This window comes from Neolamprologus multifasciatus, chromosome 12 (genome assembly GCF_963576455.1).
Source record: "Neolamprologus multifasciatus chromosome 12, fNeoMul1.2, whole genome shotgun sequence".
Classification (NCBI taxonomy): domain Eukaryota; kingdom Metazoa; phylum Chordata; class Actinopteri; order Cichliformes; family Cichlidae; genus Neolamprologus; species Neolamprologus multifasciatus.
In genome coordinates, this window is record NC_140450.1 from 8,162,484 (window position 1) to 8,186,948 (window position 24,465).

Genomic DNA, 24,465 nt, shown 5'->3' on the forward strand with positions numbered 1-24,465 from the left:
GGGTCAAATGCAGCCTTAGTAGCATGCAGGTCCTGCATTTGTACATAGCCATGTTCTGCCACTGTTGCACATTAATGACGTATTTGGAAAACAATTCAGCTAGCAGGAAGCTTCTCTTAGAGTGTCATGGTTGGCTGTGTGGCAGGCAGGCAAGCAGGAGTGGTGGACCCAAAATGCAGAACTCAGACACGGAAGTGAAACGCAGCGCAGCTTTATTGCTGGGAAAAACCTTGTACCAACTAAACTCACCAAAAGACAAACAACAGTCTGAAAAGAGGAACCGAAGACTGGTCAAAGGAGCTTGCAAAGAAAAGCGTCTGGACTTCTTTAAGTTACTTGGAGACGTTTCACCTCTCATCCGAGAGGCTTCTTCAGTTCTAAGGTCAAATGGTGGAGAGTCCCAGATATAAACCTGGTGGGAGTGTCCCCCCACAGAGGGACAAAAGGACCCCCTGATGATCCTCTAATTGCCTGAGCCAAGGTGTGGAACTGGGTGTGGGTCCCAATCAGCCAGAGTTTCGGGTGAGTTCATTGTGAAACCTGGCCCCACCTTATCATGCGAATTCCTGAGGTCAGATGGCCCAGGGTGTGAGTGGGCGTTAAGGCGTCTGGGAAGGGATCTCAAAACTGGATTATAGATGGTAGAGAGTTGGTGTCGTAAACCACCGCCTCTGTTCAAAGATGGTCGCTCACAGTGGACATAGATGGCTTCTTTCACTCCTCTTTTAGCCACTTCACAAGCGCATGGCACAACACAGAAGAGCCACCTCCACAGGACAAGATTCAGCTGTCCATCTGCATCTTAAGGATAAAGGACACTCTTTCGAGGATGCCAATGTTCACATTTTGGACAGAGAGGACAGATGGTTTGAAAGAGGAGTGAAAGAAGCCATCTATGGCCACTGTGAGCGACCATCTTTGAACAGAGGCGGTGGTTTACGACACCAACTCTCTGCCATCTATAATCCAGTTTTGAGATCCCTTCCCAGACGCCTTAACGCCCACTCACACCCTGGGCCATCTGACCTCAGGAATTCGCATGATAAGGTGGGGCCAGGTTTCACAATGAAATCACCCGAAACTCTGGCTGATTGGGACCCACACCCAGTTCCACACCTTGGCTCAGGCGATTAGAGGATCATCAGGGGGTCCTTTTGTCCCTCTGTGGGGGGACACTCCCACCAGGTTTATATCTGGGACTCTCCACCATTTGACCTTAGAACTGAAGAAGCCTCTCGGATGAGAGGTGAAACGTCTTCAAGTAACTTAAAGAAGTCCAGACGCTTTTCTTTGCAAGCTCCTTTGACTACAATGACCTGGATGACTGAGAACCTTCACAGACGAACCGAAGACTGAAACACAGGAAAAGAAATACTAAACTGGAACAGGAGACTAAACACTAGAAACACAGAAGCAGAACACACAGCTAGTTGAGGGTACGACACGACAGGGAACACAGGAAAACACAGGGCTTATATACACAAGGGAGTAATCAGGGAATGGAAAACAGGAGGAAGACACAGCTGGGAGGGTTTGGGCTAACGAGACACGGGGAGCAAAGCTAGACACACAGAGATGAGGCACAACCTTTCACAATAAAACAGGAAACAAGAAACAGACTTGACACTGAACTGAACTTATACTAAACGGGAGACACAACCTAAGAACTAATCCCTCACAAAGAATAACTGAAACATAGAATAATACTAATAAACAAAGCATGACAAAAGGATCAGAATACAAATCATAATACAAAGGAATATAAGAACTGAAAATGCTGGGTCAAAATGACCCAGGACCGTGACACAGACTGTGTTGTCTGATGCCAATTTTCCTGAGACCGTGATGCATTTTTGTTTGTGGTTTGACATCTGAACAAATTTGACCTGATGTCTGACGGTTCCCTGAAACCCGAGGATGTCCTAAAATGTACTCCATACAGGAGGCTGTACTGGAAGTGGCAGAGTTGAAGATGTTAAGATTTTCACTGGGTCTGTTTGAAGACAGATATAGAGCGGCAAGGCTGAGATTGCACATTTGCAGAGCAGGGAAGTGAATATATCAAACGAAAGATGACTGGAGCGACATGTAAAGGGCTGGTGACAGAGGAGTATACAAGTGATAGGGTGAGATGTAAGATGAATGAGGAGAAGAAGAAAAAGAACAGAAACTTCACAAATCTGTCAAAGCACCATTTGGGTTAAGCAAACTATAAATTGGGCATTTAGTCCAGACTGACTAATAGCTCGTGACATTTTTCAACAAATCAGATGTAGTGAAATAAAGTCTATTCTAAATTTCTGAGCTGAGAACTTAACTCATATCAAGTGTGGATATGATGACAGCAGTCTCTGAGAGCCTCTTTTTGGCACAGAGCATTCAGTTTTATAGATGTATAATAGCGGATTATTCTCAGTGAGAGAGTAAGCAACAGCAAAAAACAAACAATAAAAGGGGCAACAAACAAAGGCGCAGGAGAATGCTTGCCATTTACTCGAGGTTAGCTAAGTGAACAACATTCTGGTTAGTCAGCAGACTAGAAAAAGCCAAGCACCCCCCATACAGCTGAGCCTCTTTATCACAAAACACCAGCAGCTTGTGAAAGAAATGTAGGACAGCATTAACATACTACAGGAAATAAGTTACTACAGAGTATAAGGAATAAAAGAGGGGAATTAAGAGGTGCAAACTCTGTCGTTTACATTATGACATGCAAAAAAAAAAATAATCGAAATAAATAAATAAAAGATGTCTCCTTTAAATCAGTGGAGTGTCACTTTAACTGAAATAACTTTTTTCTAGATTTTGTTATGCCAATAATATCAATGTTAAATAATAATAATTAAAGTTTTACTTTGTACAGGGCACAATACAGTGCAGTTAAACACACCATTTATTCAAACTTGATTCGTAGTTTCAATTAGCTCCTTTTCCCCAAGATTGTTTTTTGTTTGTTATTTTTGCTGATTTTGTCAAAACTAAGACAGACTATTCAAAATTAAATGTATTGTGGTCTATTATATAACTTCATTTACATGTAAATTAAAATGTATTGGTCCCAGATGAGGGTGGAGCACAGTGAATTTAAAAGTGAAAATGTTTACTGAAGACGAAGACAATCAGATTACCACATAACCATCACAGGTTTTCCCCAGTGGAAAGACAAAAAAAAGAATTACCTGTCAACACATAATTGCAATCCAGTTATATTTCTAAGAAACAAATGAAAATTTGTGACAAAGTTTTAGCCTGTGTTTTGTTGATGTCTTTTAGTTTTGCCAGCTGCAACCTTACTGTTTTGGTTTACTCTCATTGCTCACAGCAGTGTCACTTTAGGCCTCAGCAGGCAGCTGTTTTCAGCAAAAAGCCTATGATACGCCCACTGTTCACTACCTGCCCAACAACAAATGGCATGACAGACAAAGTCAACAATTAGCTGGTGAGCATACTGCGGCATTTAACAGCTTTAGAAAAACATATTATTCTCTTGAATAAGTAAGAACTAAAAGAGAGCTGAGGGAACGAGAGACAGTTTGACTTACACTCAGCAAGTGGACAAAAACACAGCTTCAAATCACTGATTATGTGTTTCCTGGACGTGTAAATAAGCAGCTTTTTGTTAACATGTTTACCCTATCAATTCAAGGTGACAAGATGCCATGAGGTGCTCACAGCTTGTTTGTGTCAAACTCCTAATAATTTCATTCCTCTCTTGAAAACATTTGCAAATATTTGTCACCTTGAAGGCTGACACGGAGGTGAGAGGATGCTACCTCGTCTTCTGTAGGAAATCAAATTAGTTGAGTTCTAAGGCGCTTTGTACTGTAAAGGCTTCAATGTCCTGAACTTCTCACTGAATGCTGAATATGTGGTGATACATGGTGGGAAAAGGAAAACTGAAACATTTTCATGAATAAATCCAATAAGTCCTTTTGCCAAAATGTTTTTTTTTTGTACTTCAGTGAGTTGTTATATATTGCCTGAGAGTCACTGAGAGAAACCCCTTTTAAATTCATTGCATTCTGTGAATTACTTGGCTCTGATTCAGCTTTGTAAATGGTGCTTGCTCATAGGGAATCGTTGGGTTCAAATTGATAGATCTTACAATAAAAGTGGCCAGAGATGACTGTTGCTTTGAGCTGGTTCTTTATAAATAATCTTGAATAGAAGTGAATTTGGGTCAAGCTTAACTGAACATTTTTTCTGAAGTATTTCCTCTTTCCCACTTCTTTTGAAATTGATTAAACTCACCTGCCAGGAAATAATTTTTCAATCGCTCCCTTTTTACTATGAATGTTTGTTATTAATGTCAGCAACTCAAATGCTTCTTTCTTTTGGTACTAAATCCTGCACATGCTCAAAGGACAACTGGGCGTCTGTGGATGCAGAGTTTACATGAAGGGATCAGTTTAAGAGAGAAAAATCTCAGATCCCCAATTTCGTCTTTATTTCCTATGCACAAAAGATTTCTTCACTGGTTAATAAATTATAAGGTTCAGCTTTTAAGTAGACAAACACTGCGTGTGGCTTGCTGCTCTGCATGGCCTCTTATTTAAACCAGTCGTCTTATATGTGTATATTAAAAAAGTCTACATGTTTCCCGGGTTTTAAACATTTACTTGCATTTATTACTCTCCAAAAAACTTAGTCGGTGATAAAAAATAAAATTCAGTCAGCAGTCAACTGTCATTAATAATGCAGTATCAAATGGTAACACAACTAATACTGTATTTTGTCCTGTGTCTCTCTCTTCTCTTTCCCTTCACACCCATTCAGTCGCAGCAGACGGTGGAGTTGGTTCTGCCAGAGGTTTCGTTCTGTTGAAAGGGAATTTTTCCTTGCCACTGTCGCCAAGTTGCTCACAGGGGGTAGTGTGATCGCTGGGGTTTCTTCTAATATCATTCTAATATTCTAGGGTCTTTATCTTAGAATATAAAGCACATTAAGGCAATTGTTGTTGTGAATTGATACAATATTATTAAAACATAACAGTGCTTGCCGGTCCTCGCCAGTCAGCCTGCCTTTTCATTTCTCTTTTCATCTCATGGTTCACTCCCTGTCCCTTTTTTCCCTCTATGTGCATTTGTGTGTTTGTGTGTGTGTGTGTCTCAGTGTTCCGGTTTATGTGCAACTTGGAGCATTTTCCCGCCCTGAAAGCAGCCACACCTGACAACAATCAAACTCACCTGCTGTTGATGAACCTCATTAGGAACTCACTATTTAACAGAGAGGCTGAGCTTCAGTCAACGTCAGATTGTTGAGTGACACAGTCAGTAAAACTCTGGCTCACTAAGGTAAACCTGTCTTTGGTTTTCCTCTGTGAGAAGTTAACTAATCATCACGTCTTTTTCTGCCAGGAAACCTGTGAGGAGAGTGTAGAGAAATACAGCATCAGGAATTGTTTATCACACCACGGATCAAGACAAGAATTCACTGCGCGGAGTGTCACGAAGGCAAATGCTTTATTGGGAACTGTTTTTGCACGTCATTGTTCACTGTCAATAAATTCAGTGTGGACTGTGATGGGGTCGGGTGGGCTGTCCCGGGCTCTGTGGGGCTGGGCGGCGCTGCTAAACTGGGCCCCGGTCCGAATGGGCCTGGGCCCCTTTGCCCTGGTGGGTTGCAGAGTATGAGGGTGATTATTGGGATCAGCGGGGGAGCTGGCCCCAGGGAGGGGCCACTTGCCCGTCCCTTCCTTTCCTCCCTGTCTCCAGCTGCCTCCCTCTCCCTGCTCCACCACAATCACCCACACATGCAGGGCCTTGGGGTAAAGGTGTGTCACCAGGGTGCAGGGGGGGCATCCCCCCCTCTGTCCCCATCTGGCTGCCTGTGCCTCAATTTTATCCCACAACTTAGACATTCACATTACTCACACTCTCATAACACATACATATAGGAACTTGGGGGTGGGCACGCTACACGGCACCCAGAAGACCATCAAGGTGTACATCAAGGCCGCTGCCCACCTCTCAATTTTAAATACACGTATACATTGAGGGCTATCAGGAGGGGCTATGCGCTTACCTGCTGCTCTCTGGCAGGTAGCTCCATGCCCTCCTGGGTTTTAAATGGACCTTAGAACACACATGCATCAACACTACATATGCGCAGGCGGAGGGAGGTTTGGAGTCTTCACACACCCCCGTTCTCTGTTGACTTTTGGGGCGGAGGGGGGGCTGGGAGAAGGAGTTGGCCGTCCGATTGGAGTCTGGAATGTGGGGCCTCCCTGCTGCTGCGGAGTTGGGGTGGTCTGCTTCTCTCCACCCCAGGGAAAAGGGTAACACTACCTGGGTCTGGGTGCAGTTTCCCCCTCCAGAGGCAAGGGTACCTAGACCTGGGGTATAGAGTACGCTTGGGGAGTGTGATTGTGTACAGTGTCTATTTATGTCTGTCTCCACGTTGGGTGAGTGCTGAGTAATTGCATATGAGAGCATGAGGGTGGGAATGGATGTTTGTATCTGTCTGTGCCTATATGTCAGACGCCACCTCTCTGGGGACATCTCAGGCCCTCCAAGGTATGGAGGCCTATCTCCCCCCCACCACTCCCCCTGCCAGTGGCAGACGCCATCAGAGAGGTGCATTGGTGGTTCTTTGTGTCCGGGGATGGGCGTCCAGGTACGCACCGGCTCACTCCCGGTGGCTGCTTGTCGGGGCCTCTCGGCCTGGGGCTCGGTCACCCTGGCACAGCTAGCTGCCAGCGGAGCTCACGGGCACGTCACTGCAAACCCCCCCGGGCTTCTGCTCCGTGGCTGCTGAGTGACCCCTCATCTGGGGCTCTCCTCAGCTCTTTCCGGGAGAGTGGCACGGTTGCCCCTCTGTTGGTCTTCCTTGGTCTCTTGTGCTCTGAGGGCCTCTGTATGTCTGGAGCCTGGATCTCCTCCATACCTGCTTCATGCCCTGGAGGACGGGAATCTGGCTCCCCACACCCTGTAGCGGATCATTACATGAAGGAACCATTTAAATACAAGCGCGCTCACGCTCACAGGTGTACACACGGGTGCTCATACACACAAACTACACCCTTTTTGGCTCCTACCTCAAAGCACACTGTGCGATGTCGATCCGAAGTGCTGCTTGTTTTCTCTTTTTTTCATTCTCAACAGGTGATCCAGGTAATTGATATGTATTTTTTGTCTGTTTGTTTTGTTGTTTTTTCCCCTTTATCACCGTTCCTCTTCCCCGCTGTTTTTCTTTCCCTCTTTCTTTCTCCCCTTTCTTTCCCCCAGTCATGTGTGTCCCGTGTGTAGCAAGTGAAAATAAAATAAAATAAACAATAAAAGCAAACGTGAATTAAATAGACCAATATGGCAAGGCCGGGATGGTCCATTTGGTAAAGTAAATCCACTGGGCATCTTTCTGTGCCTTTAGACAACAATTCTGATGGAAAAAGAACCAAACGGGACAGACTGAAATGGACTGAACCACCACTCACAACCACTAGCACTTTATATAGCTTCTGTAGAAATTATCCACATATCTCACTTATCTTAACTGCACTACTGTTCTGTGTAAATAATCATTCTGTACATACGATAATTTTTCTCCTGTTCATAGCCTGTACATAGCTTGTACTCACTACAGCCTTTACATACTTATAGTTATAGCATATTCATAACATACTTAATACCGTGTACATTATAACATACCATAATAGACCCATTTCTGTAATATACTTACATATCTATATTATTGCTAATATATATTGTAATATATCTATATCATGGCTAAAGCACTTCTGGATGGATGCAAACTGCATTTCGTTGCCCTGTACCTGTGCATGTGCAATGACAATAAAGTTGAATTCTATTCTAATTCTATTCTATTCTATTTGGGTCCTGGTTTGGTTGATTCCTGTCACGGTTAAAGTATTTCTGGACCCAAATTGCAGATTTAGACAGTGTGTACTACAGTTCAGTGCTTTATGTGCTACGACACAAGAAAGGCAAAATAGGGAGGCAGAGTCAGAGACAAGATCTGCTCACCAATCTGTCTGGAGAGAAAAAATAGAGAAAACAGCCCATCCTGTCCAGACTCTGATAATTTCCTTGATTTCATACTTAACATGAATGTTACATTAGTTTTAGAATATAATTTGTAGTAATTCCATTCTAAAAATCATAAAAGGAACAAACAACCTTATCCTTTTAAGCCCCAATGCCCCCAGGCAAAAGGCAGGAGATCGTTTAGGCATTGGGGCTTAAGAGGATATAGAAAAGACTGGGTGGTTAAAGTGAGCAAATAAGCACAGGGCTCTACAAAGGAGAGGTTTAAGGATTGCACATCAACATGATGTAACCTGTATCAAAAACCTGCAGCTGTAATTTTGTTTATCGATCCACACGTTTGTGTTGTCATTTTGTGGACCCTCATGAGTCAGTCCATTTGTCCTAGGCTTTCTCTGTTTTACAGGATAATTTTCAAAACAAGGCAGTAATATCACTGTTTTTAGGCCTCAGTAACAGAGGCCCAGAGACTGGTTGGTGTCCCCCTGCAGCCACAGCTCACTATATAAAAAAGTGCATTCCCTATGCACATTTTCCTATTAGTAGTGAAACCGTAAAAAGCACGACACAAACTAGAACCATGGACAATTGCATTCAAAGAAAAATTTGAGCCTTTTGAAACATGATGGTTGTTTTGGGTTATTTTAAACTTTTAAAAAAAAGCTCTCTGATCAAAAACAAAAACAGTAACAAGTGGCTTTTTATAAAGTATTGGCAGTAATTGTCTACAAAGTGATGTATAGAAAACGAAATTTGTTTCGTCTTGATTCATGGTAATTTTGATTGGTCCCAAAATGCTCCTGCATCATTATTTGTGTGTGGCCCATGGTCTTATATTTACTTGTCTCTACGAGAACGAACCCTCCAAAGAAACCATTTTTCTCATTTACTTTCAATGCCAATGAATTTGCTGCTGTTCTAAACTCAGCCATCTGTAAATGGAAACATTAAGTGACCCCCCACGACAACAGTTTCTTATAATGGAGAAAAGTGATCTGAAGACAGGAGATGAACTAGAAAGCAAAGAACACAGTTAATGAGCGGACAGAGAAAGGGAGTTAACAATGCCTGAAGACTTAGAAGACAATTACACTTGATCAATAGCATGGTATGAACCCAAATAGTCCTGCCACTTTAGATTGGACATAGCCATCAAATCTGCGCTTGCAATGAAAGGAGCTGCAGACTTGTTTGCACCTGATGATTGAATGACCCCTGTCTGTGTCTCCCTGTGTATCTGAAGGAAACCACTGAATACCAGTTAGTGAGCCAGTGGATTTTGATTTGATGTGACTCATCTTGCAGATGGAGCTCCAGACAGCAGGGTGGGAATGAAAAGTCAATGTGACACACTATTAAGCCCAGAAAAAGGATTCAGAGGGAGATTAGCTATGATTGTGTTGAAATAATATGAAATTATTATGAAATAATAATTTGTGTAACTGTACTCCAGAGTATAGACCCTTATTTAATATCAGATATAGCAATTGTACTTTCAGTCATTTTTTTTCTGAGACTTACATGGATGAGTAACTTATTTCTAAATCTATGTAAGTATGTAAGTCCATCAGTGAATATTAGAAAGAGAATAAAACAAGCAGAAGAACATAAAATCATGAAGAGACTGATGTGAGGGCTCAAATAAAAAAATGTTTGAACATTGGCTTGCTTATTTCTATTCTTCTAGAAATAAAACTTAACAAAGAAGCCATTGATGCATACTAATCTGCCAAAAATATGCCCAAAACCACCCAAAATGCTTGCATTGAATTACAGTTAATAACAAATAATAGTGGGTGTAATTATAGCCATAATTAGCTTGGCAACACATTTTGCAGCACATATTAATATTTACTTTATCGCTTTAGTATTTCATGTCCTGTCAGTAATTAGATTTTCTGTCTTACATGATAGTCAGTTACTTGCATGCATAACTCAGTGACATTTGATCTCATTAAAATATTTATACTATGCAATCTAAAGAGAAATGTTTACAACTTGAAAGTATTTGTGCATATTTTTTACTGTTGTTTGTTATGTATTTCATCTAAGTTTGAATAAAAATAAAATGTTCATCCTTCATTGTGCAGACTGATGTGTTTGTGTGTTCATCACAAAAATAATTTATCTGATAAAAGTCAAATGATGTTCTGTGTATACCAAAAATCTGAGTTTAATGTCTAAACTTTTGAATCTGAATTTTCACATCACACCTTTTTGTCAGCTCTTTTCCAATAAACAAGTGTAATGTCTAAACCTATCAGCATTGCACAAACACTGAAAATGAGATGGTTACACATTTTATACCCAGTAGTTAAAAATTTCAGTGGAAAAAGCATTCATTTCATTGCGAGAATTTTCAACCAGGTAATTATTGTTTTTAAAGAAAAAAAAAGTCTGATGCAAATGATACAGTTTAAGGCACATTATTGTTTAATAAATCTGCCTGAAAGGGTTCTTGAGCCATTTATGATATTCCCTTCCTTGCTCCTGTAAAATACATTTTACTTACTTACTTACATCATGACAAAAAAGATGTAATATCTGAAGTTGATTCACAGTATTTCATTTTTACTTTTATAGTGTGGGCCCAAAGAGATATCAGTGCAACTCGGAGGCCATCATCTTTTTTTGCGATAAACTAATGTAAGTCTGTTAGCCGCAACCAACCAGCCAACCAACCACATGATGTCACGTTTCGTACTGAGAGAAGATGGCGCTAAACAGGTTTTTAAAACTTTAACTAGAAGCACTTATTTCTTAAATCCAGCTTCATAGACAGTGTTGCATCTATGCCAGTTTTTGAGAGCAGGACTCAGTGGTTAGCCTTTATATGTGTAGAATTTCATGCCCCCTTTAAAAAAGAATGAATGCCATGGCCAGCTCTGTTACACCAAAAGATGTGTTTTGGCATTATAGAGTATGCGTTAACAACACACACTGTGAAAATACAAACAGACAGGTTCCAGCTGGCTGGTGGATCTGGCCCCCTAGACCACTATACCACCCACTTGTATTGTCATGAATGGAAAAATATAGTTTACAACATAATGCAAGCCATTGGTTGTTGGGAGTTTGTCAGAAAACACCTGCACAGTTACAAAAAAAACCCAAAATTGGACAGATAAAACCAAAATTACCTTGTACCAGAGTGATGGAAAGAAGAAATGCCATACCACTCTGAACACACTTTGTCTTGTTAGATCTCTGAAGCTAAGCACAGTTGGGCCTGGTTAGTACTTTGATGGGAAACCACCTGGGAATACCAGGTGCTGTATGCTTTGTGGTGGCTGTAGCTCAGGATGTAGAGCAGGTCATCTACTAATGGGAAGGCTAGTGGTTGGAGTCAGTCCAGTCTGCATGCCTAAGTATCTTTAGGCAAGATACTGAACCCCAAGTTGCTCTCAGATGCATGTGTCTGAATATTAATGTGTGTGAACGTTAGATAGAAAGCACTTCAGTGTAGGACAAAGTGCTTGTAGAAATGGGTTAGTGAGGCATGTATGAAAATGCTTTGAGTGCTCATATAGAGTAGAAAAGCACTAGAACCCGACCATTTACCAAATGTATGGAGAAGACGAGAAACAGGTCATGATTCACATGATCAAGGATGTGGTATTTGCAATCATGGCTGCCAGTGCAACCCGTCTGCTAATGGTAATTGATGATTGATAGCCAAATGCTGCAAAAGCGATCGCATGGTGCTTCACAGTGTAAATACATAGAGACCCAAAACATTCTGCAAAAGCAACCCAAGAGTTTCACAAGGGAAATAAATGGGTTTTTAAACAATAGCCATGTCACCACCTGATCTCAACCCAATAGATCATGCTTTTCAGTTATTAACTTTAAAACTAATCCAGAGGGCAACTGAACAACTGAAAGTGGCTGCAGTAAAGGCCTGGCAAGGGGGAAGCATTTGACAGAGAGCATTTGGTAAGGTCAATGAGTTCTAAACTTCAGGCAGTCATTGGCTGCAAATGATTTTCATTCAGAAATGTGACAGTCCTTGTTAAATAATTAATTAACTGGAGTCTTTGAAAATTGGGAACTATCTATATATGTCAGTGCTTGTAATTCCTAAACAATTCATACAAAGTCTTTGTAAAATTCCTTGAAATGAAATTGAAAGTCTCCAATTCAATAATATATTTGATTATTGTTTGCCTTCTATAAGTTAAGCTCTATAATACAGTTTTGTCAACTGCCCTAGAGCTTCCTCTAGTGGCTGCTCTGTATTATTGTTTTGATTACTTTGGAAAAAGAGAAAAAATAGAGGAAGCGGAAAATCCAAGATGGCTGAATGTAATTCCGAAGTATTATTGTTTCGTGCTGATATGGACCTTAAAATGTTGCTTTGGACGAGATTTGTCCGTAAGTATGAGTGATGACAAAATAATAATTGTCTCTTTGTTTTGCTTAAATATTGGTATGATAATTTGCATGTTTAAGTGAGTATGAACGTTTTATCTTGTTAGCTTGCAGTAACCGTGCAACAAGCTAATTTGCAACGTTAGTTAACTAATACAATATTTTGTATGTTTGAAGTTTTACAATGGTCAAAGACAAGGCAATGGTCAGAGGCCATTCTTCAATAAATCAGCAGAAAAAGGAAAATAAGTCTGGTTATTGAAGCATCCTTATCTCACTATATCTGGTGAAAACTCGGAAACTCAGGGTGAGGACAGCATAATTATTTAATTTGGTGTACTAAAACTAGAATAATGTGTGTTTATGTCCAAAAAATGATTGACCTAACTGTACGTCATGTTATTCTCTGACATTGTCGTTTTTCCCTCCAGTTTTCTCCACGCCTGTTCCCACTCAGTTAATAAGTCTTCCGCTATATTTATTCATGTTTCTCTATAATTTCCTAGATTTGTATTTCCACATGCAAGTTTTCCAGTTAGCCTTTTTCGGATCTTTTATAGACCTTGCTTTTCCCTGCCATTTGCTTGCCTTTACAGTATTGTTGAATATACTGGCAAGTCAGTATCCAACAACTAATAACAATATTTTTTCAGTATCCTTCATGACTACTTCTTGAATGCACTAATATTAATGCAGTTTCTCACCAATAATTTCACTCAAGTTTGAATTACTCCAGTTAAAGCTTCAATTATTGCCAGTGAATAGCTTTCTGAGGAGATTTCTAAGTACAGAGTATTCAGAATAAATTGAAATTAAGTATCTTTTGTGCCAATCTGTCTTCTCTAAACTCTGAATAAAACAGAACTTTGAATGATGATTACTTAAACTAAAGCAGGGTTTTCATTGGCAACAGATCTGTGCTTTATTGAAACTGTTCAGTGAAGATAAGGTGAAGCTGTCAACTGGTGGGAGGCACACAGTGTAAGAGACTGTGTTATATAAGATTTTGGCTTTATGCTAAATGATTGCATCTTCTGTTAGTAAAAATCCTAGACAAAATGGCACACAAACAATTTTGTATTCAGTGCATTCAAAAAGCCAATCTTAATCTTTTGAACTGGCACCCAACTTTGCTTCGCTCAGCGGGTTTGCCTCATTTGATTAAGGCAAGCTGGCGTTTTTGTGTCAGTTAGGGTCCATTACTGAGACAGTGCTCCCTGTGACGACCTGAAACTCTTTCAAGCAACAGATTTTCAACAGCTATTTGCAAAAACAATTTGTGTAGGATACACAGCATGTCCAACTAAGGTTCTCCGTCACAAAAGCTCTGTGGCAAATAATGCATTTGATGTTAATTAATAAGCTACAGCAAGGGAAAGATGACAGACTGTTACTTCTTACTAGTAGAGTGTTGGACATTTTGCCTTAAGAACGGCATAAATTGTTTGTGGCATTGATTCAAGATGCTGTTGGAAAAATTCCTCATATCCTTATTGATATGATAGCATCATTCAGTTGCTACAGATTTGTAGTCACGATGGATTGAGATCTAGTGACTACAAAGGCCATTTTAATTCAGTTCATTTGTATTTATACAGTGGCAAATCACAACAACAGTTGCCTCAAGGTGCTTTATATTGTAAGGTAGACCCTACAATGATACATACAGAGAAAAACCCAACAATCATATGACCCCCTATGAGCAAGCGCTTTGACATCAGTGGCAAGGATAAACTCCCTTTTAACAGGAAGAAACCTCCAGCAGAACCAGGCTTTGTGATGTGGTGTGTTGCCCTGCTGGAAGAGGCCATCAGAAGAAGGGTACACTTTAGTAATAAAAAGGGATCGACGTGGTCAGCCACATTGGTCAAGGTCAAGGTAGGCTGACCTTGACCTATGTGGCCTAAAATGATGACGCTCAGTTGGTACTAAGGGGATCAAAGTATGCCAAGAAAATATCTTAGTAGCCTAGCGTAGTAACAATTCATAATATGAAAATGGCATCCTGTCTTCAATATATTATGTTTCACTAGCTGGGCCCACGTCCTCATTTTAGGTTTGACAGCATTTTAGTAGGTAAAGGTGAATGCTTGGACATGAACTGAGCTGCGGTTTGGGGAAGGCCTTGAAGGGGACTGGCGACGGCTCCCGGGCCTGGCAGATCCGCATGTACTAAATAGGAGTGAAGAAGTTAAAGAATTGAGAACAAGGAGGGAGGGAGGGTGGGGCACGTAATGGAGAATGAACAGCTTGCAGAACTGGGGGAACCTATATAGATGACAACCAGAAGGAACGTGTTTGGAGGCGTGGCCCTTCTCCTGAAATTCCGATATATAATCTCCAATATAATGTGAGGCAATTGTAATGTAAAGACAATTATCACTCTACTATCATACAGTTTCTAGAGAGAAATATTGCAGGGAGGCCTAGAGAACCATTAAGAAGACTTTAAGATAGCATAGATCAATTGATTAATTTGAAAATTTTCCTCCAGAGGAATGCTATTTGTCTGCATACATATGCTCAAGTGTCATTACTGCTGTTATTAACATACTCCAGTAGAGTGACTGCCACACTTGCAATGTCCATAGAAAAGTAAGTCTCTCAGCAGATGTGTGACATTTGACTCTTGACCAACAGAGATGTGAACTCCCCCTAAAAAAATGAAGATGATTTTTCTAAAGATTTTTTTTTTTATTTCTGTTCAGTGTTCATTAGCAGTTTGAGTACAGCCATGTATGACTGACTGTTCAGCATTTCTCTGAAGAAATATAATGGCCAAATTGTGATAATTAGCTTATGTGAAGCAAGCTTATTCATTAGTTTTGTTAGATGCAGTTGTGCTTACAGTGGTGACACCCTTGTGCAAAGGCTGTGTGTATTCCTTGAGGATTTAATATTGGTATTTTTAAAGCTTCATTTTAAATATTTTAATGACTCTTTGCACTATGGTCTACCTAACTCTAGGGAGTACTGTTGTTAATGGGACATCATTACCACAGTGCTTTAAAATAAATGTGATGCAGGTCATCGACTCATCAGTGTTCCACTGCTCGATGAAACAAGAGCCTAATTAGTGCCTGCAATCCAATTCACCATAGATTGATTCATGACCTGCTGAACTAGGGACCAATTTAAGACAGGCTTGTGTGTTTTTGTTTACCATCCATAGCAGAAGATCTTGAAAGTAGATGTGTTCAATCGTAGAGAGACTGAGTTACATTTCATTTTTGGCACTTTCACATGAGCACGACCTTCTCTAAATAAAAGACTTGATAGTGTAGTTAGCCTCAATAACTGGCTCTGTATAAAGCTTTGATAAGGTTTCTCTATGGCTTTAAACCAAGGTAAACATAATAATTTGGGTTAACCAACCCTTAAATAGGTTTGTAGATGTACAAGAGGAGTAGTTTTGCAAGATGAGTGCACAGGTATTAAACTCAAGGCAATTTAAGATAAGGCCACTGACTTCTTTGTTCAGGTCGATAAGCAGAAGCTTGACAGGAAGAAGTAGTCTGCAAAGCCCAGGAGGGTTTTACGGTGTCAGGGTTGTGTGTTTGGGTTGCTGTACCTCGGGGCATGGAGGAGCTAACAACTGTGCTGTATAGTACATCTGTGGTGGCTGCCAGCTTCTCCGAGGTGATACGGAAAACAACGATCAATAGTCCAGCTTTCGTGTGTCACTGGCACAATTCATGCATATAGCTGTGTGAATGCACACATTTAACCACCATATATCATGCATGACCTGGTATCACATCCATTTCTCTCTCACTTTTCGTGTTCACATCTCCCTTTCCGCTTGCTACAAGTTCCCTTCCCTCACATGACCATCCTGCTCTGAGCCCATATTACTAGATTATTGATTGCCCCCCATTGCTTTTCTTCACTGTCCACTGCTACTAGCTGTGTTGCAGCAGTGTCTATATATAATAGCCCCACCCATTGGCTTTCATTTGGAAATGATATGTAGGTAGGTTCTGCTATCTTCCTAACAATCGGTAAGGCATAAAATTGACATAGAAAAAGAAAATTAAAGTAAGTAAAGTAAGTATAGGTAGAGAGAGGCAGGGAGAAATAATCGAGATAACAGTTGGCATCTCAGCAGATAAGCAGGTAAAATACAAATAAAAACAGTATTCATCCTTTTGAAAAAATAAGAAGAAATGTTATCAAATCTCACTGCACCTCGCTCTGTGCATTCGCTTGTTTGCTCACAACCAAACCTCAAATCTTTGTCACTCCAATGTCGTTTTCCCACATCACTAAAACTCAGGTGTGAATCCAGCTGACTTAACCTTGCCACAAGAATACACATTGTGGTACGGAAAAACACAACATCTATCAAAACCCCTCTTTTTCCCTCCTAGTTGATTCCAACCACCCCCAGCTAAAGTGGAAGGTGGTGTCATCACAAAATATGACAGGGATAGTGATCCACAAAGGACCTAAGCCTCTCATTGCATCCATGATAGAAAGCACTGGGATGGTGGGCGTCAGAGAAGGGGCTTTGTGAATACCTGATGAGTTCAACCACGGAGGTTCAATCAGGCCTGCAAGACAAGAAGGAGAGGAAGGAGTGGTGGGAGGAAAGACTGCCTCATCCTAAAAGGTTTTCTCCCTCCTACCTCTCCCATTTCTCTCTCTGAATATCTCTTTTTCTCATCTTCCCATCCCTATCACTCATTTATCTATCATTCTTCTTCTTTACAACCTCACAATTCTCTCGGTCGGCTACCCTCTCTGAATTTCTCTGTCGCTCCATCACTCTGTGTCGCTTCATCCCCTGCTTGCCGCAGTCCCGAGAGGGCCACTTTAGCTAAACAAGGGATTTGAAGATCAGAGGGCAATCTTCTGTGAGAGGTAAACACAAGAGACTTCTGCTGTCCTTAGAATAGCCAAGATGACTAAGAATGAAGGTATCGACTGGGCACATTCAGTCAACTGCATGTTAAAGGGATTACTGCTGATATGAGTCATTGACAGTTCTTAATTGAAAACCAGCATGAGGGAAAATGACAGGGCAAAGGCAGCATGTGAATTCACAGTTCTGTGATCCCAGTGATGCTGTTTTTCATTTCTTCCATTCAAATCATGGCTTTCAAATAATAAAAGTGAAATGAAAGGAGAGAATAAAACCACAAGATGCCAGACCTCTAGAATGAAACTATGCCTTTTTCTACAATAGAAAAATAGAAAATACAAAACACAGATTACGACTTCTTAAATATTGTATTTTTGTGTTATAATTTAGTACCTATGAATGCCAAACCAGTGAGTGGAGAAACCAAAACTTTGCTTTGTGGAAGAAAAAAAAATATGAATTGTGAGAATTGGGGTTTAAATTTGGTTTTGAAAATGATGAATAGGTGATCTCATTTATATTTATTCATGTTTTTCACAACCTGAAATTTGAATTAGCTAATTATTGATGAACAGATTACTTTAGTGATCAAAAAAATATGGGCACATTAAACATTAATGTAGCAGTAATTTCAGTCTAATGGGTCCATGGTGCCACTTTGACTTGGGGTCACATTAAATATTGAAAATTATAATAATCACGATATCATAACTTTGTCCTTCCCTGCAATTTTGAGATAAGAGTTGTACACCAAACAGATGTGCACACTTTCAGAGTCTATTGTTAAAACCGAAGACCAACAAAACTGCGCTTTTCACTGCTTCATTAAGAAGATGTGTCTTGACATTGTCAGTGATCCAAGATAACAACAAAAGCGGAACATAGCCCTTTGTTACAGTTACATAAGACTGCTGTGCTAAAAGGTTTGCTGTTATTAAAGGCACCGCGTCCACCAATGCGCCAATGCCACTGTGTCATAGCGGGGCACGAGGGGCAACGGGATGCAAATGATCCCCGATGTAGCTACAAAGCCTGCATCATTTACTTACTTGTCTGTTCACCGGAGACTCATTCAAAGAAAAAATTGCCTTCTTTTAGTTTGATGTGTGAATTTTTTTTTTAATCTAACAAGAACTGCAAAGGCAAACAGTCTACTGAGAATGTGATGCCGTTTTTATGAAGTGCACTAATGAGGTGAATGTTATTGATTTTTCTTATTAAAGGAGAAGGTTGATGTAAAGAGAAGCAGACAACAGTGAGAAACAAGTTTGATCTTTACGAATAAGTAGCTTGATTCAAAATGGACCACATCGAATACATGCAGGTACATTTCAGTGTAGTCGGAACAGGATATTACAAATAAAAAAACATTATATCACAAAGATTAAAGGTCTCTATTCACTTTCTGTATTTATTCTAAAGCCCACGTAGACCCATGATGCAACACAGCACTCTTTCCTCCCATGTCTAACCCAAATCTGCAGAGATCCAAGAACTCTTCAGCGGTGAGTCTGCAGAACTAGAAGAGGTGTTGGCAAGTTGCAGACGAGGCTTCGAGATGGAATATGCAAACCGAAATAAAGGCGGTGAACCACTGGAGCAGGTGTTAATTGGATACATCTGTGTACTGTTTCTTCTGCCTCTTGAGTGTTGGAGCAAGGAAACCACTGCCGCAGGAGGAGCAGTTGCAATGTGATGGCTGTGAACCACAGCAGGGCGTTGATTATGCATCATCTTATCCTGGGGGAGACAGCCGCAGCAATAGGAAAAGGCTGTATTTAACCAAATGCTCTAAATGCAGTCCCAACGAGTTTTATATGAGTGCATGTGAGTGTGTGTGGCATTGGGTTTTTTTGCATGGCAACATGTGTGCGTTCACATTTTTCTTCTAAGCCTGACAAGGATCAGCCTTTGGACGGGGAAGCAGTTTTGAGAAAATCACATTATAAATGTGAAGTGCACTCTCTGCATTTCCACTGATGTTTGCTGCCAGTCCTCTAGCTAATCATTTTTATCAGTTACCTGCCCAACTCGCAGTCCTCTCTGTTGAGCAGCAATCTGAAATGACAAACAGTCGCAGTCATAACGACTCTCCTGTAGCAACCATTATTTCAGTTTAATAGCAGCACTCTCTCGTTATTGTATCATCCGATGTGCTGTAAGCAAGAATAATCAAAGTCACAGTGACTGTAAGGATGAAATCGATAGTCACGGCTCACGAGCACGAAGGGGATTGGGATTCGCACATTCATTTTGTTCTGTTAATCACTGGGAATTTGTACAACAAAAAGGGCAACAACTAAATCCCATCAGAGGCCCCAGTTGCCACATGTCATCCTTCAGGCTGTAGGAAATGGATGTGCTTCATTTCGCCACTCATAATATCTGCAGGGGCAACCACTTGACTCCCCAAAGGGCATGTGCCGGTGTATTAAAACTGTCCATCGTCACCGTGTTCATATCTCCTGCTTTTCCCGGCAACCTACAAGGGGTCCAAGAGCCAAGGGACAAAAAAATGGTCATGCTGAGGAGCCCAATCTCACTTCACACAACTATTGCTCATATGAACAGTAAAAGTAGTTGTTTGAGTCAGTTGCCTGCGGAACAAAGTCAGAAACTTAGTGAAATTGCAATGACAAAGCAAGGGATTGAAGTCAAAGTGTGTCAGAAGAAGATGAAAGAATTAGTTGCCTTTCTTAACAGAAACGGTACTTTTTTTCCCCCTCTCCCACAAGGTTTTTGACTTCATTAAAGTTCATGTTTAAGCATGAATATTACACTGATACTCCTATGCCGAATCTCTGTATTGGTGGCTGATTTGCTGCAAACAGCTGAGAGTATGAAACTATTTGAGCCGCCTCAGTCTGAGGGATGGAAAATATTAATCTGTGTAACTCACACATATGCCATTTTTGTGATAAGTTTGCCTGAATTTCCAGTGATTAGCAGGTCAACACTTAGCACTTGTGCATGTAAAAATGTGGAAATAGGACTCCCAGTCCAGAAAAATATATAAATGATAGCACAGATGAGAGTACAGAATCAGTTCATGTTGCACAGAGGTGAAAGCAGCAAAGGAGGTAGTTTGGTGATTTTGAGGGTAAAAGAGCATGCATCACATAAACAAGACAGCCTTTCTGGCAGTGCATTCATTTTCAACTTTTAACAGCACGGTGCAACGAAAATGTTTGCTCATTCACCTCTATTGTTTATTCATGCAAGAAAGCATGCCTCGGGAGTATTGAGGGGGTCATAAAAGCAACGAGACAAGAAAAAGAAACATCTTACACTGCATTAGCATTAAGTGATAAATATGTACTTTTAAATACCGCCCGATTCTTATTAACAAATGTATTTTCAGTCATAAATGCGCATCATAAACATCATTGCAGGGCGGTCTGCATACCACATCCTGATACACAGTAAACAGCCTCGTAAAAGCAAGTTATTTGCAAGTATTTATATCCAGTATTTTATTATTCAAAAATCTTTGCTTTGTTTTTCTCCTTCTTATTTATACATAGCCCTTTGTTGTTGTTGTATGTTTTGGTTTTTTAATAATGTTTCCCAGGAAGTAATGGATAACATCTGATACTCATCTGCAACTCTTGCAGCTGCCCTAAAAATGTCATTGCGGCACTACCATATCTCCCTAAGGGCCGGTATCCTTCCCTGATTCTGCACCAGTGAAAGCCTTGTCTTCGCTATGCCTGCTCTCTCGTCTTTTCCATGCCTTCCTCACCCTTTTAACTTGTGCTGGGAGCTAAGGCCCTCCCACGCTTTAACCCCCCCGCCCCCAGTAAAAAAAAACAAAAAAAAACGCAGCACATATGATCAGACTGGTTTTTAAACAAAGGCTTCAAAATGATGCAACTTCTTTGACTCGATGTCGCCTTTGTTGTTGATGCGGACGCCTCAGCTCTGCTTCTTGCTAGTCATGTATCATACCCCGCGAAAAAGGAGGGCAGAAGTTGCAATTAAGAATTCAGCAGCAGTAAAGCAACGTTGGGACATGCCCACAACGATTCTACACTAAGATTATACAAACACTGTCACTTTGAGCTTAGCGGCGGCGGCGTCGTATTTAAGAAACTTCTGTCTGAGGTGCGCCATGCCTGTTTTTAAAAATGACCTGATCAACATTACTCAAGGTCAATAAGCTTTTTCTAACAGCGTCTTCCATCTTATTGTTTCCCTCCATTCCCTTTTTTTCCCTGCATCACCAGCTTCTGTTCTGATTACTGACAACTGCAGCATATCATCCTCTGCAGTCTGAGAGGACGCCTTAGAGTGAACCATTTAATTCCTCTTGTGGTGGCATCAGGATAGATTAACTAGTAGGAGTTCACCTTTAATCAAATTCACTTCTCAAGCACATTTTTACTGTTTTGTTGTTTTTTTTTTTAATTCTGTGAGGCACCCCATCCCCTATTCCCCGAGGTAATAATGTGTATTTTTAGTAGAAAGTGAGTCTAACTATTGCTCTCAGAATAGGCTCATGATGGACATAACTTAATGAGATACCAGCCTAGTTGTGAGGTTGAGTATTTTTTCCCAGACAGTGTGTGCGCTGGTCTCCAGCTTAGACCCAGTAGGATTCCAATTTATCCAGCACAGCTTGATGTCATTGTTCGATCAACTTCGTGACAAATGCGTCAAGGCTGAGTGACTCTGCCCTTCATCAAGATATACAGGAATAAAGTTGCCGCACACCCAGGGTTCTAGGTATGCCATGAATAGTGATTCTGTAGATAAACAAGCAGGTTCTGGTAATTCCAGTCACAACCAGCCTAGCTGGAATATAGCATTCTAAAGGAGAGATGGCAGAACAAGGTAAGGCAGAGAAAGAAGAAGTGCAGCTGCAAAATCACCTCTGTGGCCCTGATTTGTCTTCCAACCCATCTCTGTGGCTCCCTCAGGAGAATCTTGTGCCGCAGTCTCTACCCTGGTGTTTGTTCTTTCTTTGCTCTCCTTTTCTCCGTCTCTTCCTTTACCTCCCTTTATCCTCCCTTTCCTTTTATCCTTTCTCCCACTCTGCTTGTATTCACGTTGTCCCGATGCATGCAGTGTTGAAAATGTGTGATTTTAGTGCATATGTGTTCCAAAGTTGGAGGTGATGGAATATTTAAAAACTGCCCACTAAGACTGAGGGTTTTTTTTTTTCCTTTTTTGGGGGGAGAGTTGGGAGAGGGGGAGATATTTGTTCAGTTCTTAATATGAAAGGTTTGCTAATTAGATTTTGAGAAAAAGGTGCAAGAAAGTACTGATTTTCAATTACTTCCAATATGAATCATTAGTCATCCAATTTGCTAATATTGGATTAGGTAGCAGCGTAATGCTGGTGTGAAAAATGAATACCTCCAGAGGCTTCCCCTGAAAGGGCACTCACATCAGCCAGTGCAGTTGTGAGCTTTTTCCTCCATGTGGTGCATTACAGGAGTGAATGGAATCTTAAAACGGTAAGAAAACAAAAGCAAAGACTAGGTGTTCATGATTTGTCGTGTGCTCGCTTTACCACCAGTCGGCATAAGCTGTCGGATTCATTGTATATTTTCATTTGCTGTGTTCACAGCACATAACTAATTTCCAGTTTCTCCATTCTGAAATGAAGAGCAGATTGAGCTTATCAGTGTGACCCAGATAAATGGCACACAAGTGTTGCAGAGGTTGGTCTTGTTTAATTCCAGTGAGTCATGGCGACTAAGAAAAATGCAGACATTATAAAGAAATAGATCAGGCTCAAAAGATGTCTGGCTCCCCTGAGAGTTCACAGATAGCTGAGGAGAATCCTGTTAAGATCCTGGCAAATGACACTTTGAGCTAGCCTCGAGGAATGTGCTGCTCCAAAATAAGCAACGTCTTTCTTAGCACTGATCGAGGATACTTGAATTAGTGGCGATACAGCATAATGACCCTCACTCCAGGGGACTGAAAAGTACTTTGACTGTGATGCTAACCTGTCCTAATAGATCTCATTGCAAGGAATCCTTTCAAGCATGCAACTCAGATGAATGGAGTTCAGTGCAAACTTTGCTTAAGGGAAGCAACACTCCAGCAGTCGGGTATGTTGTTCTGTCATCTTAGTTTGCTGTTATGTGAAGTGAAGAGAGTGTTCTTAAGGAGTTTGCCTTTGTTTGACTCGGGGGCAAATAACCTCTAACACTAATGATGATATTACTGTAAGACTACAAAAGAAATGGTGCAAACAAGAATGCAATCTCCTCATCTGTGTACCCAAACTCCTACTGTTTGATCATAGTTCTGACTCGGCGACCGAATCTCTGACTGAATTCAAAACCTGTTTGTTACACCTGCCTGTCTCAGAAAAAAACTCAAAATGTAGACTTTTCAAATTATGTGGCGTCTGTATTTGTTATATATTCATTTACTGCATAAAAAACAAGCACACGTTTCTTCAGTGACTGAAGTCTTCTCAAAGCTTTCTTAATTTATTAAGAATATAATAAATGAATAAATCTAAAACGAGTTCATTTTTGAAACCCAAGAATGCTATTGTGCAATAAAGACAAAATTTTGTGTAACTGCTCAGTGTGTTTTTCTGCTTGTTTTCCACATTTTTGACATTAACTGTGCCATTTTCATTCCAACTTAATTTCACTTTCCACTGAGGATCTACGTTACAGAATCACTTCTGCTTTCTAGGATCCTCCTGCTGCGTGTGCTTTAGGCATGTGTCACAACAGTGGTTACTTTGTTAATTATTTAGTCCATTATTTCTTACACAGAGAGAGGAGATGGTTCAGGGACAAACCATTAATCACAATTTACCTCTTCCACTGAGATGGGTGAGTTAAATTATCTACATACAATAGAGATCCTCAGGTTTAGTAGCCCTGACCTCTGCAGAACTGTCAGACTTCTCTTATTTACTTTGCTTTTAGTAAGTCTAAATCATTTCCTGAACAAATGTTTAAGTTGACTATTTTTTCTGTTTAAATTCAGTAGTAGGAAACATTAGTCTTCTAGTATGAACCTTCCAGATCCCTCAGGTCAGCTGGATCCGTTTTTTTATCACTTCTCAGAGTCAGAACCAGACACGGAGAAGCTGCATTCAGCTTTTATGCTCCATATATCTGGAACAAACTCCCAGAAAGCCTCAGATCAGCTGTAACACTCAGTTTATTTAAATCCAGGTTGAAGACTCACCTATTCTCAGCTGCATTTGAATAAAACACCAAATCCACACTTTTAAGCTTAAATTTCAAA

At 40.6% G+C, this 24,465-nt stretch overlaps 1 long non-coding RNA gene across 1 annotated transcript in view; it reads right to left on the reverse strand.

The window, feature by feature from the left end:
- Positions 1-7,771: 7,771 nt before the first annotated feature.
- Positions 7,772-24,465, reverse strand: part of LOC146506359 (uncharacterized) — a 41,935-nt gene continuing 25,241 nt past the window's right edge. Inside the window, exon 2 of the long non-coding RNA XR_014877363.1 lies at positions 7,772-19,296. This is a non-coding gene — a long non-coding RNA (uncharacterized LOC146506359). The remainder of the gene's footprint in view (positions 19,297-24,465) is intronic.